Raw genomic sequence first — 12,862 nt, forward strand, 5'->3', positions numbered from 1 at the left:
ATTACTGCCACATGAACTATGATCCTATCCAAAGGGCAGTAAGAACTCCTGACCAGTCTGTTCTGTTTACTATCACTGCTGAATCCATTAACCAGATGCTTCAATTGCAGCCAAGCCAAAGCCTAACCCCTCTTTCCATTGGAGACATGCTGAACAGATACCCTACACTCACTTCAATCAGACTAGCCCAGTTATTCCAGATTTTTATCAAAGAAGAACAATATATCCCAAAGGACCCTCCTCCTTATCTATGGACTATATTCTCCAGCCTTGGTCGAGATATTATAGATATGATATCTAGTATACTAGGTTGCACCACTAGTGAATTTGTTGATGAGATCATAATATCCATCATGTCAATCTACTCTCTTGGCCAACCACCAACCATCATATTCGACTATGCAAAGTTTATTGTTGATAGAATGCATGATCAATTCATGAGGTTGGAAAATGAAAGAGTGTTTAAGTATTTTGTTAGCCTCCTATACCAATAGGTTTTCATTTCTCATGATTGACAGTGGAAGTGCCAAAAAATGTTCATCTTCCGTGGTACTAAGGTTCCATTTTTGTGAAAGAAACAGACAGTTAAAAAATGTAAAGAGGGTATGCCTTAAAAGAATAATCAAAAGGCAAGAAAATGAACTGGTCAAAGAAAAAATAAATGAAATGAACCCCAAATAAAGACCATGAAAGTGGCTAATCCAAAATGCCACTGCTACTTTGATGGGTGGTCCAACAGCTCAAGCCGGGCCATACCATGTTTTAAATTGCATGTTTTAGACTAGAGAGGAAGTACCTGCTCAAACAGTTCAAGCTTGACAGATGACTAGGTGGATAGAGAAAGGAAGGAGCCCAACTGCTTAATCTGGGCCCTTGGAAGTCATATGGGTAGACTTAGATAGGAGGACAGCAAAAAGAAAAGAAAATTATCAGGGTTTGCAAGGCTAAGTGCACCCATCCAAAGGAATAAATAATGTTAGGCATATTAGGCAGGGTAGGCAGTTGAAGGTTGCAGAAAACAAGATCTAAGCATATGACATGAGAAAAATCACATCTGATCTCACCAGTAGGAGAAAGGCAATAGCAATGGCCTATTCGGAAAACTACCAAACCATCACTAACTTCCCTCATCCCCTTCAGAAGTTTCTTACTAACATCCCCTTGAGCACTGTAGGATCTGCCTAAACAATCCTCCTTACATTTCTCATTTGTAAATTTCATGTCAAGTTGTGACCTCTCTCTATGAAAAGAAGCCACATTTCCTGTGTAGAATCATTCTTCACTCCCATCTGCTTCTAAATCTAAGTTTACTCATTAAACTTAGCTCTCTATTCCTCTCTCACATCCCCAATCCATATTAATTTCTAATTTTACTATATAAATCCCTAAGTGCTACCCCTCCCCTTACTATTATAGCATTCTATGCAAAGAACCCAGAAAATATATAAATATCCCCCCCCTTTTTAGCATTATAGCTAACTAGCACTTTTGTGGGAGACATTAGTCCATCAGGGACTCTAGTCAACCCCTACTCTGGAATTAATCTAACCCCCGGTTAGATTAATAGCCTACACTAAACCCTCACCTACCATTTTCCCGAAAAAACCTATAAAAACCCCCCCGGTGATCAAACCTAATGTTTAAATGTTGTTCGACCCCGACACATTAACCCTTATGCGTTTGAAACCCATTAAAACCCCCATAACCAAAGTTTTGAACCCACCATTTTAAATATTATTTTATTGTTTGGCGGGTCCCCACCCAAACTTGCACCCTGGGTCGGGGCGCCCGCCAGCCGCTGATCTTCCGCTGCCCCCAATCCAAAGGTGGGTGGTCAATCTCAGTCCTGGACCTGCCGTGGTTTAGCGTCCGGGGAGAGGGTGGTTTTGCTCCCGTACGCTGGACGCGTGGCAGCCACCAGGGTTGTTCGGAGCCCCTCTCCCCATTACCACCTTTCCCCTATAGTGGTGCAGGGAAACCGGAAACCGCCCTCCCGCAATCCGCCTCCCCTGTCGCATCACTCCCGCGTCATGATTATGTCATAACCAAAGCCCCCGCCACCGCGCCACGTCGCCCTCCACGCCATCCTGCCGCCCCCACGTCCCTCCACCGTGTCCCGCCACGCTGGCTTCCAACTCAGCACCCACGTCATCATCCGTACCTGGGCCCCGCTGATGATGTCATGCTGACGTCATTGCAGAAAAGCGCCAAAACCCATATGTGCCGAATTTGTCGTTATAAATGCGCAATTGAACCATTTTTTGTCATTTTCGCTGGAAAAGAGAGGGAGCCGTTCTGCTCGTTTACTCCAAAATCGCCTCCACACTACGAATTCAAAGCTTGGGACGTCGTCACTTACCGATTCAGCTACATTCTCCATCCATTGCTCAACCCGGCAGCTCTCGACGCTAACTATCCAGGTATTTGCCAAAATTTACCCATTTGCCCGTGTTCTTGCCATTTCTCTGCAAAGTTCTCCACTAATTACCTGGTAATTCCTAAATTAAATACTGTCATTCAGTAAATGCTGGCCCAAAATAATCCACATTGTCCCCTTGTCCAAAATTCACTGTTGAACAATCATTTTAGGCCTTAATTTGCAATTTACCCTCCAACTGCCCGGCATTGTTCCCTTTTTCCGAGCATATAATTGAAGAACTGCATTTCACCAGCTTATAGTCCTGCCCCCCCTCTGCAATTCATCCTCACTGTCCATAATCCTTGTGAATTTACCAGAGCAAAGCAGAGGCAAGTCTGCTTAATCTACTTACTCCTCTTTTAAAGATATATCTGGCATCATCTGCATTCAGTCTGCCACCTGACTTCTAAAAGCCTTACAAGCTATTACATTCACACTGTTACACTCAGAAACTGCATTCCAAAGACAACACCTAAAGGCTATACAATGGTTGCACCCACAGCTCTCAGTGTTGCTCCCATGAATCCACCTAACAAAGAGCTTGAGGCCATGCCTCTTGCTGACAGAGATTACCTCATCCAAGACCTTGTGGGTGATAGGAACCATTTACAGACCTTCCGGGAATTGAGGGACAACTATTTGAGCAACAATGACACATATGGGATATGGGAATCCAATCTGCCTCACTATTTTCTCCCATCTGTTAACATTTTTCCAGAAATCATCTGCTTATGTGCTGAGAATTATGATCCAAATCACAGAGCTGTCAAGTCTCCATCTGGGAGCATACTCTTCCACATCAATCCTGACTCCATCAACCAGATGCTCAACTTCAAACAAACTCAGCTACTGTTTCCCTTCTCCATGAACTATCTACTGGATACAGGTGCCAAGCTTTCCACTGCTGACATTGAGAAGATCACCAAGACATTTATGAGAGCTGACCGCCAGCCCACAGGGCCACCTCCTTTATTGCATGTCCATTTTACTGATGTAGGACAACTTCTGGTTGACATGATTTCCTATGTGTTGGGCTATAAAACCAGTGAGCACGTTGATGAGACAGTGCTGGTGTTATTAGCTGCTTACAGCCCAGGCCAACCTCCTGCTTACAAATATAACTTTGCTAAATTCATAGCCAACAAGATACATGACCAACTATTCAAAATGGAAAGGGAGGGTATATTCAAATATTCATCATATATCTACCACTTGTTCATGTATTATCAATCTGAGGCCTTTCAATGCCATATCAAGAAGCTGGATTCTAGGGGAGAAAGAAGGTATGTCATCTTCTGGCCATCAGTTTTCCACCAAGTCCAAGATTCACCATATTCATACTGTGAATTTATTGACCAATTTGTCTACCCGTTCTCTTGCCTATTGATGAGATCCCCTCCTCCCAGATTGTCATTTGAAATCCAGAAAACTCTGCAGCTGTCCAAAAATTATAAAATAGGTGATTGGTACCTATACCAAAATCATACAGTCATCACAATTTATGGCTGCGAGCTCTGTCCATATAGGCTCCCAAGATATGTACCAATGAGACTGTTCACCTTGGAGTACTATAGGCAGCTTATTAACTCTGACCTCACCCACTTTCATAGGGCCAAGAAGAAAGCCCACATCAAGTTGAAACACCACCTGGGCCCCTTTATCATGGACAAAAAAGAGGGATGGCAAGAGGCTGAGCAAATCCTCAAAGATAAATACAAGCTATCAAGAAGCTTCTGGTGGGTCCCTTATGACCCTGAAGGCTTCATCAGTGCTAGAAGAGTCAAGTACAGGCTGCTAGGCTATGAGCACTATAAAATTCCACAAATTGAGCAGTATGCTAATCAGCAAGAATGGTTGCAAGACACATTAATTGAGGAACTAACTCAAGAAGAAATAATGCAAAGAAATGTCAAGGATTTGGAAAAAACTCTTGACTTAGATTCTGTGCAGCACGTAATTTTCAAGCAGCCGCATCCAATTGGAGAAGGAACCTCAACTATACAACTGCACTAGCCACCCAGGCGCCATCTACAGAAGCATCAGGCACAGATAAGGGCAAAGGAATAATGGGTGTTGAAGAAGAGATAGTAAGAGAAAAGCCTGCCTCCTCAATTGGGCAGCAACAAGAGCAAACCCCTCCACCACAAACAGAACCACCAACAGTGCCTGCATTGCAGACCCCTGCACATGAGGAAAGGGGCAAGAAACGAGACCGAGAAGAGTCCACACTGGCTAGTGGATCCTCCCAGCTACCTGAAGCCAAGAGACAAAAGGTTGACTCCCCGGTCATAGAAGAAATCAGCGAGGAAATCCTTGAGAGCCCAAGGAAAGAAAGAGGAGACAGTCAGCAAACAGCTACAAGCTCTTTTCAACAAGAGCAAGGATTACAGCTTGGCATGGAGGTGTCCTCCTCCACTCAGCAGAGCAAGAAGCCTTCCAGCACCAAGGCTTCCTTCAAAGAGATAAAGGCACAAAATGAGCTGTTGAGAGTGGAGGTATACAAGCAATTCCTCAAAGCAACACCAACTAAACAAAAGAGGTTGATGTCAGTGTATGATATACAAGAGGAAAAGATAATCCTCAGCCACTTCAAAACCAAGGTACCGCAGCCTCACTCAGCTGCAGATTTTGTAAAAACAAAGCTGGAAGTCATGGCAAAGGACATTCACCCCATGGACCAGATAGAGCTGCACAAGAAAACGGGGGAAATGGTTTATGCCACCTTGGTAGACAGGGCCACAATGGCCCATGAATTGAAAGAATCGCTGAAGAACACCAACATTCAGCTAGATTTCGAGAGAATGTCCTCCACGGCCAAGGACAACAGAATTAAAACACTGGAGGACATCATTGTGGACCTAGGATATGATCCTAAGGATCCAAAGGGTGTGAGGGCCCTCATGAAAAAGAAAGAAGATGATATTGACGCATTGAGGAAAAGACTAAAACTGCTTCCCATTGAGCACCCTCAAACAGCAGAATTGCAAAAGGAAAAGGAGTCTGAAGATCAACTTGATCTAATAATGCAGCTGAATCAAAGAGTTATTGATCTGGAGAAGGAGCTAGAAAGGGCATTGCAAGACAAACAAAGAGAATCAACCTCTCAACCTGCTCAAACTACCTCAACCACTACCACAACTACAGAGGTAGCAGTAACCCCTGCAACAACTACATCAACAACAGAAGCAGCAGCAGCAACAACAACATCTCCTGAGTCCAGCTTAAACATGGATGAATTGACAAAAGTTATCAAAGAGCTGGAGCTTCAGGCGATCGAGATCAAGCAAGCCAAGGAAAAGTTGGCAGAGCTGGAGGCTAAATATGACAAATCAAAGATGATTGTAGCAGAGCAGACTAGAGAAATTAAGGCCCTCAAAGACAAAATAAAGGCCTTAGAGAAAGAGCTCAAACTTGAAAATACTCTGGCAGAAATAAATAGGATTTTGTGGGCCCGGATTGACCACTCCCTTACTAGACAATGGAAGTCAATCAAGAGAGTGCATGAACAAATGGAATTGATTGGCCAAGCACAAGTTGAGAGCCAGAAAGCCAGAACAGCACTAGGGAACAGGCCTGAGCAGGCCAACAGAATGATAAATTTTCTCAACAATCAGACCAAGGAGGAACTGGAAGCCCTGAACATCATTAACAGAACAGATGTTGTCCTTACAGCTAAAAAAGTGCTCACCCTCAGAAATTTTGTACAAACTGTAGAAAGAAAATGTCATGAAATGCAGGCTGAGGTGGATGAATACAAGCTCAAAATGGGAGCACTGCAAGAAAAGGGATTGCCCAGCCTACTAACCAGCACAGGAAGACTGCTCCCCCGTGAGCAATATGCTACCAGGATGACAAATTTTATTGAAAATCAGATCACTGCATCCGCCAGTACCTCTGAAGAAACAGGGCCTCCAACAGGGCAGGGCCTCTACGACAAGCTTGAAAATCTATTTTTTATTGAACATGAGATCAATCACTTATTTGAGGTTCCACCAAATTTTTATAGATATACAGAGGCAGATGAAACCTTGGTAAAAATACGAAGACACCAACTGCCCAAAGAGGATTGGTGGCAGGCAATGCTGCAAATTTTGCCTCAGTAATCTCAGTTGATCAATCCTAGTCAGCTTCAACTCAGCCAAAGGCAAAAAACAGAATCTGGACAGCATACAAGGCAGCCGAAAAGGGTGACTCAGCATGAAGACAGCGACAGCAAGCCAAAACATAGGAAATGCGCAAATTTTGGGCAGCACGGCTTCAGCCGACTCCATCGGTCACAAAGTCAACATTCTCTGACCATTTTGGACAGCTAATACACTAAGCAATTACTACAGCATTTATTTTCTCAGCTGCAATCCTCCAGGAGTTGGCACAATATTAATGAGCCATTAACTCACCAGCTAGATATTTTCTGATGTAAATTTTGTATATATACCTCCCCTGGCAACGTATTTGGGGTTGGTGATTTTCACTCTAAGGCAATATATTGTATATTTTCAGATGATCTAATGAAAAAGGCTGGAAAAGCTCAGTGTTTCCTGAATGCTTGATGTCTCAATGATGCTCTGCGTGCTGTTGCAGAATTCCTGTGCTGTCTAATGGAACAATAAGTTTTCTTAATCTATGTATTATCTTCTTATGTTTGTTTGAATCATATGCATGTTTCACCAATCTAACAATAGAGAAAAAGAATAGTACAGGATATGTTTGATTACACCCTGTATTCAATCTCTGTTGTTGAAAATGTTTTCTTCAGAATTAATCATGAACATGAATTCTTAATTGCTCATGTTTGTATCAATTCTATAAATATGAATGTTATATAGGAATTCTTCAGTGCTCCTGAGTAATATTCCCACTGTTCTCCATATCAGCTTACTGAAAGATCCTTAGTTGCCTTTCACGCCCTGATTCCATCACATCCAATTACAGATTTAAAGAATTGTTCCTTGGACACTTATCTGGCTCTGTAGCATCACTGTTGTATCAACGCAGACATATCAAGCAATTAAACATCACTGACTCCATGCCCAATGGCCTAGATCATCCTGCAAACATATATCTCTTCTGACTGAAATCATCATCCAGCAAAATTCAAAACAAAACCTTGAGCATCATAACTAGCCTAAAATATTATACAAACAAAGTTAAATCACAAAGAGAGAGCCCTCTCTGGTTACAGGTAGGCTAGAACCTGTGACCCAAAGATTGGTTAGTGGTTACCTCGGTCGTATTCCCTTGGGAGTCAAAGGGAACAACCTGAGTGTTAACATAATTGGCGACTCCACTGGGGACCAGAGCGTATTTTTCAACTGCTGTCTGTTTTTAGACAGTGGTTCCAAAAACTTGAACGGTTCCTTAACAATTCTAAAAATATTCTCAAAAATACCAAAAGCAAGTTCAGAAGCTGGCTCCTAAAAAGAGAACTAGGCATACCAGGTCAAATCCTGACCCGAATCCTCCACCTGTTTTCGACAATCCTAACTTGATTCCCAAGACTCTTAGGAACCAAAAGGAACCAGAACAATCTCCTGAAACCAGCCCTGAGGCAGTTCAGCAAAGTTTTATTCCAACCCCTGCAAAACCATCAGTCCACCTTCATATAACTCATTCTTCCCCCTCTTCATCATCCACTTCACAAAACATATTGTCTACACCCAACACACAAACTGCTATTGTTGTCCCTGTTGTTCCAGTTGTTCCCTTTCTACCAGTTGTCCCACTTATCCCCTAAATATGGCTAATCGTTATGCTCCCCTTCAGTTACCTGGTAATCCTGGGGCCATGCCTCAGGACTACCAAAGTAAGATTACTTATTTTGATGGAACCAATACATACACTGCCTTACAACATACCAAGAAAATGCAAGATTACTTTGAAAATTATGAGATAGATGATGATGATGTGAGAATGAAGATTTTCGTGCAAAGTCTGACAGGTGAAGTAAGAACTTGGTTCAGGGCACTGGCTGCAAATTCCATAGCTGATTCGGGTGCCCTTTATCAGTCCTTCCTGAACAGATGGGAAAAGAAAAAGGACCCTCTACACATTTTATCTGAATATGACACCATAAGGAGAGGCCCTCAAGAAACTGTCTTGGACTATTGCACTAGGTTCAACACTATCTATAATGCCATTCCTCAAAATCTTAGGCCTCCACCTGATTTAGCATTGATTAAGTTCCCTGATGGGTTTGATGCTGATATGGCATATCAACTAAGGGAAAGAGCCCCTGCAACCCTGGCAGACATGCAAAACATAGCTGTAAGTGTAGAGGCAAATCTGATTGCTAAGAGAAACCGGGCGAGAACTGAAAGAAGAACTACTTTTAAAGAAGAACCCTCATCATTTGAGCAAAAGCTAGATGCAATTATCAAAGGGATGGACAGACTTGGAGACAGGGTGGAAACCATAGAAAGAAAATCATCATGGGAAGGTCAAACAAGCAATATTAGAAACCCAAACTTTAGAAAGAATCAAAATCCCAATGTTGGAAGGACTGATCCTGACCAGCATGTCAGACCTCCTTTCCAAGAAAACTATGCTGAGGCTTCCACATCTAGTGAACCTAATGAGGATCCTCACATCAACCTAATGGGTTTGGACAGTGAACATCAAGTCTTTTTAACACAAGAAGATCAAGAGGTTTACAATGACAATCAATACCACACTAAGTCAGGAGAATCATTCGATTTTAAAGAAGGGTATGATGCAGCTGTGTATGAGGTACACAAACAGTACAAACTAAGGACTAGAACGATAGATGTACCTGCACCTCTTAAACCAAAGGACAATAAGCAGTCAAAAAAGATCAATGATAAGACTACTCTCCCACAAACAGCTGGCAATTTAAACCCACACTCCTCAGAAATCACTGTGGAGGATATTTCAGAACAACAGACATCTGAAAAACAGCCAGACCCACTCCCTCCAGCAAAAATGAAATCAGATAATACCCTTGGAAGCAAACATGGCACCAGTTTTACTCAAAATCAAGCCAACTATGAGCAAAAGACCACTGACAACCCAGCTGAAAGGGAAAAATCTGTTGCACTGAATGCCAAGATTCAAATGGAAAAACCTTTTAACTTGGAAACAGAAATAAGTAAGCTAAAGATATCAGTTCCTCTTTCGGAATTAGCCAAACATGAAATATACAGACAACTAATTAACAAGTCACTCCAGGTATCAGACAATAAAGATGTTGTGAATGTCCTAGATGACCAACCAGAGTTGCTATTCGGACCTGAGGTTAATGGAAAAATAGAAAATGGAGGGGTTCCACCCTTCTATGTCAGTCTAAACATTCATGATAAGGTTCTACATAATGCAATGTTTGATTCTGGGGCCTCACACAACTTAATGCCCAAATCTGTAATGGAAAAACTCGACCTAGACATCACAAAACCTTATAAAGATCTATTCTCATTTGATTCAAGCCAGGTCAGGTGCTTAGAATTGATTAAAGACTTATGTGTCTCTCTGGTCCAATACCCAACCAAAACAATCTTGATGGATGTAGTGGTAGCTGACATACCCCCTAAGTATGGCATGCTCTTGTCCAGATCCTGGGGGGCCAAACTCCAAGGATCTTTGCAATTAGATATGTCCTATGCAACTATCTCAGTCTTTGGGCAGCCAAAGAGATTATACCGTGAAACTTTGATGAAATATGTGGTAAGCAGTCAAGAGAAGCCCCAAAACTTCCCAATCTATTCAATACACTCTGACATGGATTCATTTATTCTCTACAATGCCGACATCTGCAACAAAGCTTATTCTGAACTATTAATGACAGTAGAGGCAGAGGAGTTAGATGAGCAACGCGCTTTCAAAGACCAAGGGACTGTGGGTATAGCTGATAAGACAAAGGAACATGATGTATCAAGTAACTTGCAAGAAACCAACCTACCCATGATCCAACTTTCTAGTGATCTCAATCCAAATCTTGATCATGAAACCCTATGGTATTTAGAATTTGATGGCTCTGTAAACCGGTTAGGAGCTGGGGCAGGAGTCTGGATCCATAATATGCACAATGACCAAGCTGAGGGCCATGCATACAGACTAAACTTTCGATGCACAAACAACATGGCCGAATATGAAGCCCTTCTGTTAGGTCTGAAACTCATAAAAAATCTAGGTGCAACCAAAGTCTCAATCTTAGGAGATTCAGATCTGATCATACAATAGATGAAAGGAAACTTTACCACAAATGATCTAAGGTTGAGAGCATATAAGGGAGAATCTATTCAGGTACTTGAGAGCTTCTCCAAACACAGTTGACTAAAATTTCCAGAGAACTCAATCTACATGCTCACAGCTTGGCAACCTTTGCCAGCACTTGTAAGTTGCCTTTCAAAACCAATCATACGTTTACTGCTGAAATCAAACATAGACCTTCAGTTCCGGATAACATCAAGAATTGGCAAGTCTTCGAGAGTAACACACAGATAAATAACTTCCTCACTTTAAAGGAAGAATTTTCCGGCATGAACATTGACACTAGCACTAGAGATGATCAACCACAGGCATGCACAATTACACAGAAAATATCAGCTGAAACAGCTAATCTAGTTTTGCATCCTACCACCTTTGACAAGGAAACTATACAGGAGTTGAAACAGCTAGATGGAGAGGAACTGGCTGAAACAGAAGCAGAGGTAATTGAGCTAAAAGATAATTTCTTGCCCACAGGTTTAACCCCTTTGGTTTAACATTGTAACATTGGAACTACAGACAATCCCAAAATGATAAAATTATCTAAAGCAATACCACCTGATCAGAAATTGAAATACATTGAGTTGTTTAAAGAATTCCAAGATATCTTTGCCTGGAGCTATGAGGACCTTAAATCTTATGATACCTCAGTCATCCAGCATACTATACCTTTAAAGGAAAACCAAAAGCCTTTCAAACAGAAGCTTAGGAGAGTCAATCCGGTCCTCCTCCCCCTCATTGAAAAAGAGGTTAAACGTATGTATGAAGCAGGGATCATTGCCCCAATCAGATTCTCAGAGTGGATTTCAAACCTAGTGCCTACTAGGAAAAAGACAGGGGAAATCAGATTGTGTGTTGACCTAAGAAATTTGAACAAAGTCTCTCTCAAAGACCATTATCCCTTACCTAAAATGGATCATATCCTGCAAAGGGTAGTGGGAGCCTCTAGGATCTCCTTACTAGATGGTTTCTCAGGATTCAATCAGATTCTAGTGCACCCGGATGATCAAGACAAAACTGCCTTCACAACACCTTGGGGAACATTCAAATATGTCAAAATGCCTTTTGGGCTTAAAAATGCAGGGGCCACATTCCAAAGAGCAATGGATATTGCCTTCGCCAAGGAAATTCATGATTTCCTAGTTGTCTATCTCGATGATCTTACCGCCTTTTCAAAATCAGATCAAGAACACTTAGAACACTTGAGGCAGGTTTTCACAATTTGTAGAAAATATGGCATATCTTTGAACCCAAAGAAATCACTGTTTGGGCTGGAGGAAGGCAAACTCCTGGGGCATATAATCTCGAAGTATGGTATTAGGATTGACCCAGACAGAATTCAAGCTATCCTACAAGTACCACATCCAAGAAACATCAAAGAACTACAAAGCTTTTTAGGAAAAATCAACTTCTGAGGAGGTTCATTCCCAATTTGGCTGAACTCATAAGACTGTTAAACAATATGCTGAAAAAGGATTCCAAGGTCAAATGGACCATGGAAGCTAGACAAGCCTTTGAGGATATCAAAAGAGCACTGACAAACACACCAGTCCTAACAAGCCCTAGATTTGATCAAGATTTTATCATTTTTTCTTTTGCATCTGAGCACACAATTGTTGTTGTTCTACTACAAAAAGATGACCAAGGCTGTGAAAAACCCATTGCATTTTTTAGCAGAGCCCTTAGGGATGCTCCCTTGAAATATCAGATCATGGAAAAACAAGCCTATGCATTGGTAAAAATCCATCAAGGACTTCAGAATCTATATCCTGTACTCTCATATAATTTCCTATGTTCCTAATGCAGTGGTCAAAGACATTCTAACCCAAGAAGGAATTGAAGGCAAGAGGGGCAAGTGGATTGCCAATATCTTAGAATATGACATTGAGATTAAACCTACCAAACTGATAAAAGGACAGGGTCTAGCCAAACTAATGACTGAAACCAATTTTCAAGCCCTTGACATTAATGAACTAGACGACGAACAGGAGATGGCGACTCCACAGATCAACCAAGCCTTTATGCAATCTCCCTGGTATGCTGATATATGTTTTGTATTATTAAACCTGCAAGCTCCTCCAGGGTTGTCCAGAACCAAGAAAAGATTCTTGAAAATGAAAGCATCAAAGTTTTGTATTATTGACAGTGTTTTGTTTTGGAGAAATCATGAAGGGATCTTACTCAATTGCTTAACATTAGAGGAAACTGACAATGTCCTCAAAG

Source organism: Pinus tabuliformis, chromosome J (genome assembly GCF_031772625.1).
Source record: "Pinus tabuliformis cultivar Carrire ecotype Pingquan chromosome J, CPIR1, whole genome shotgun sequence".
Classification (NCBI taxonomy): Eukaryota; Viridiplantae; Streptophyta; class Pinopsida; order Pinales; family Pinaceae; genus Pinus; species Pinus tabuliformis.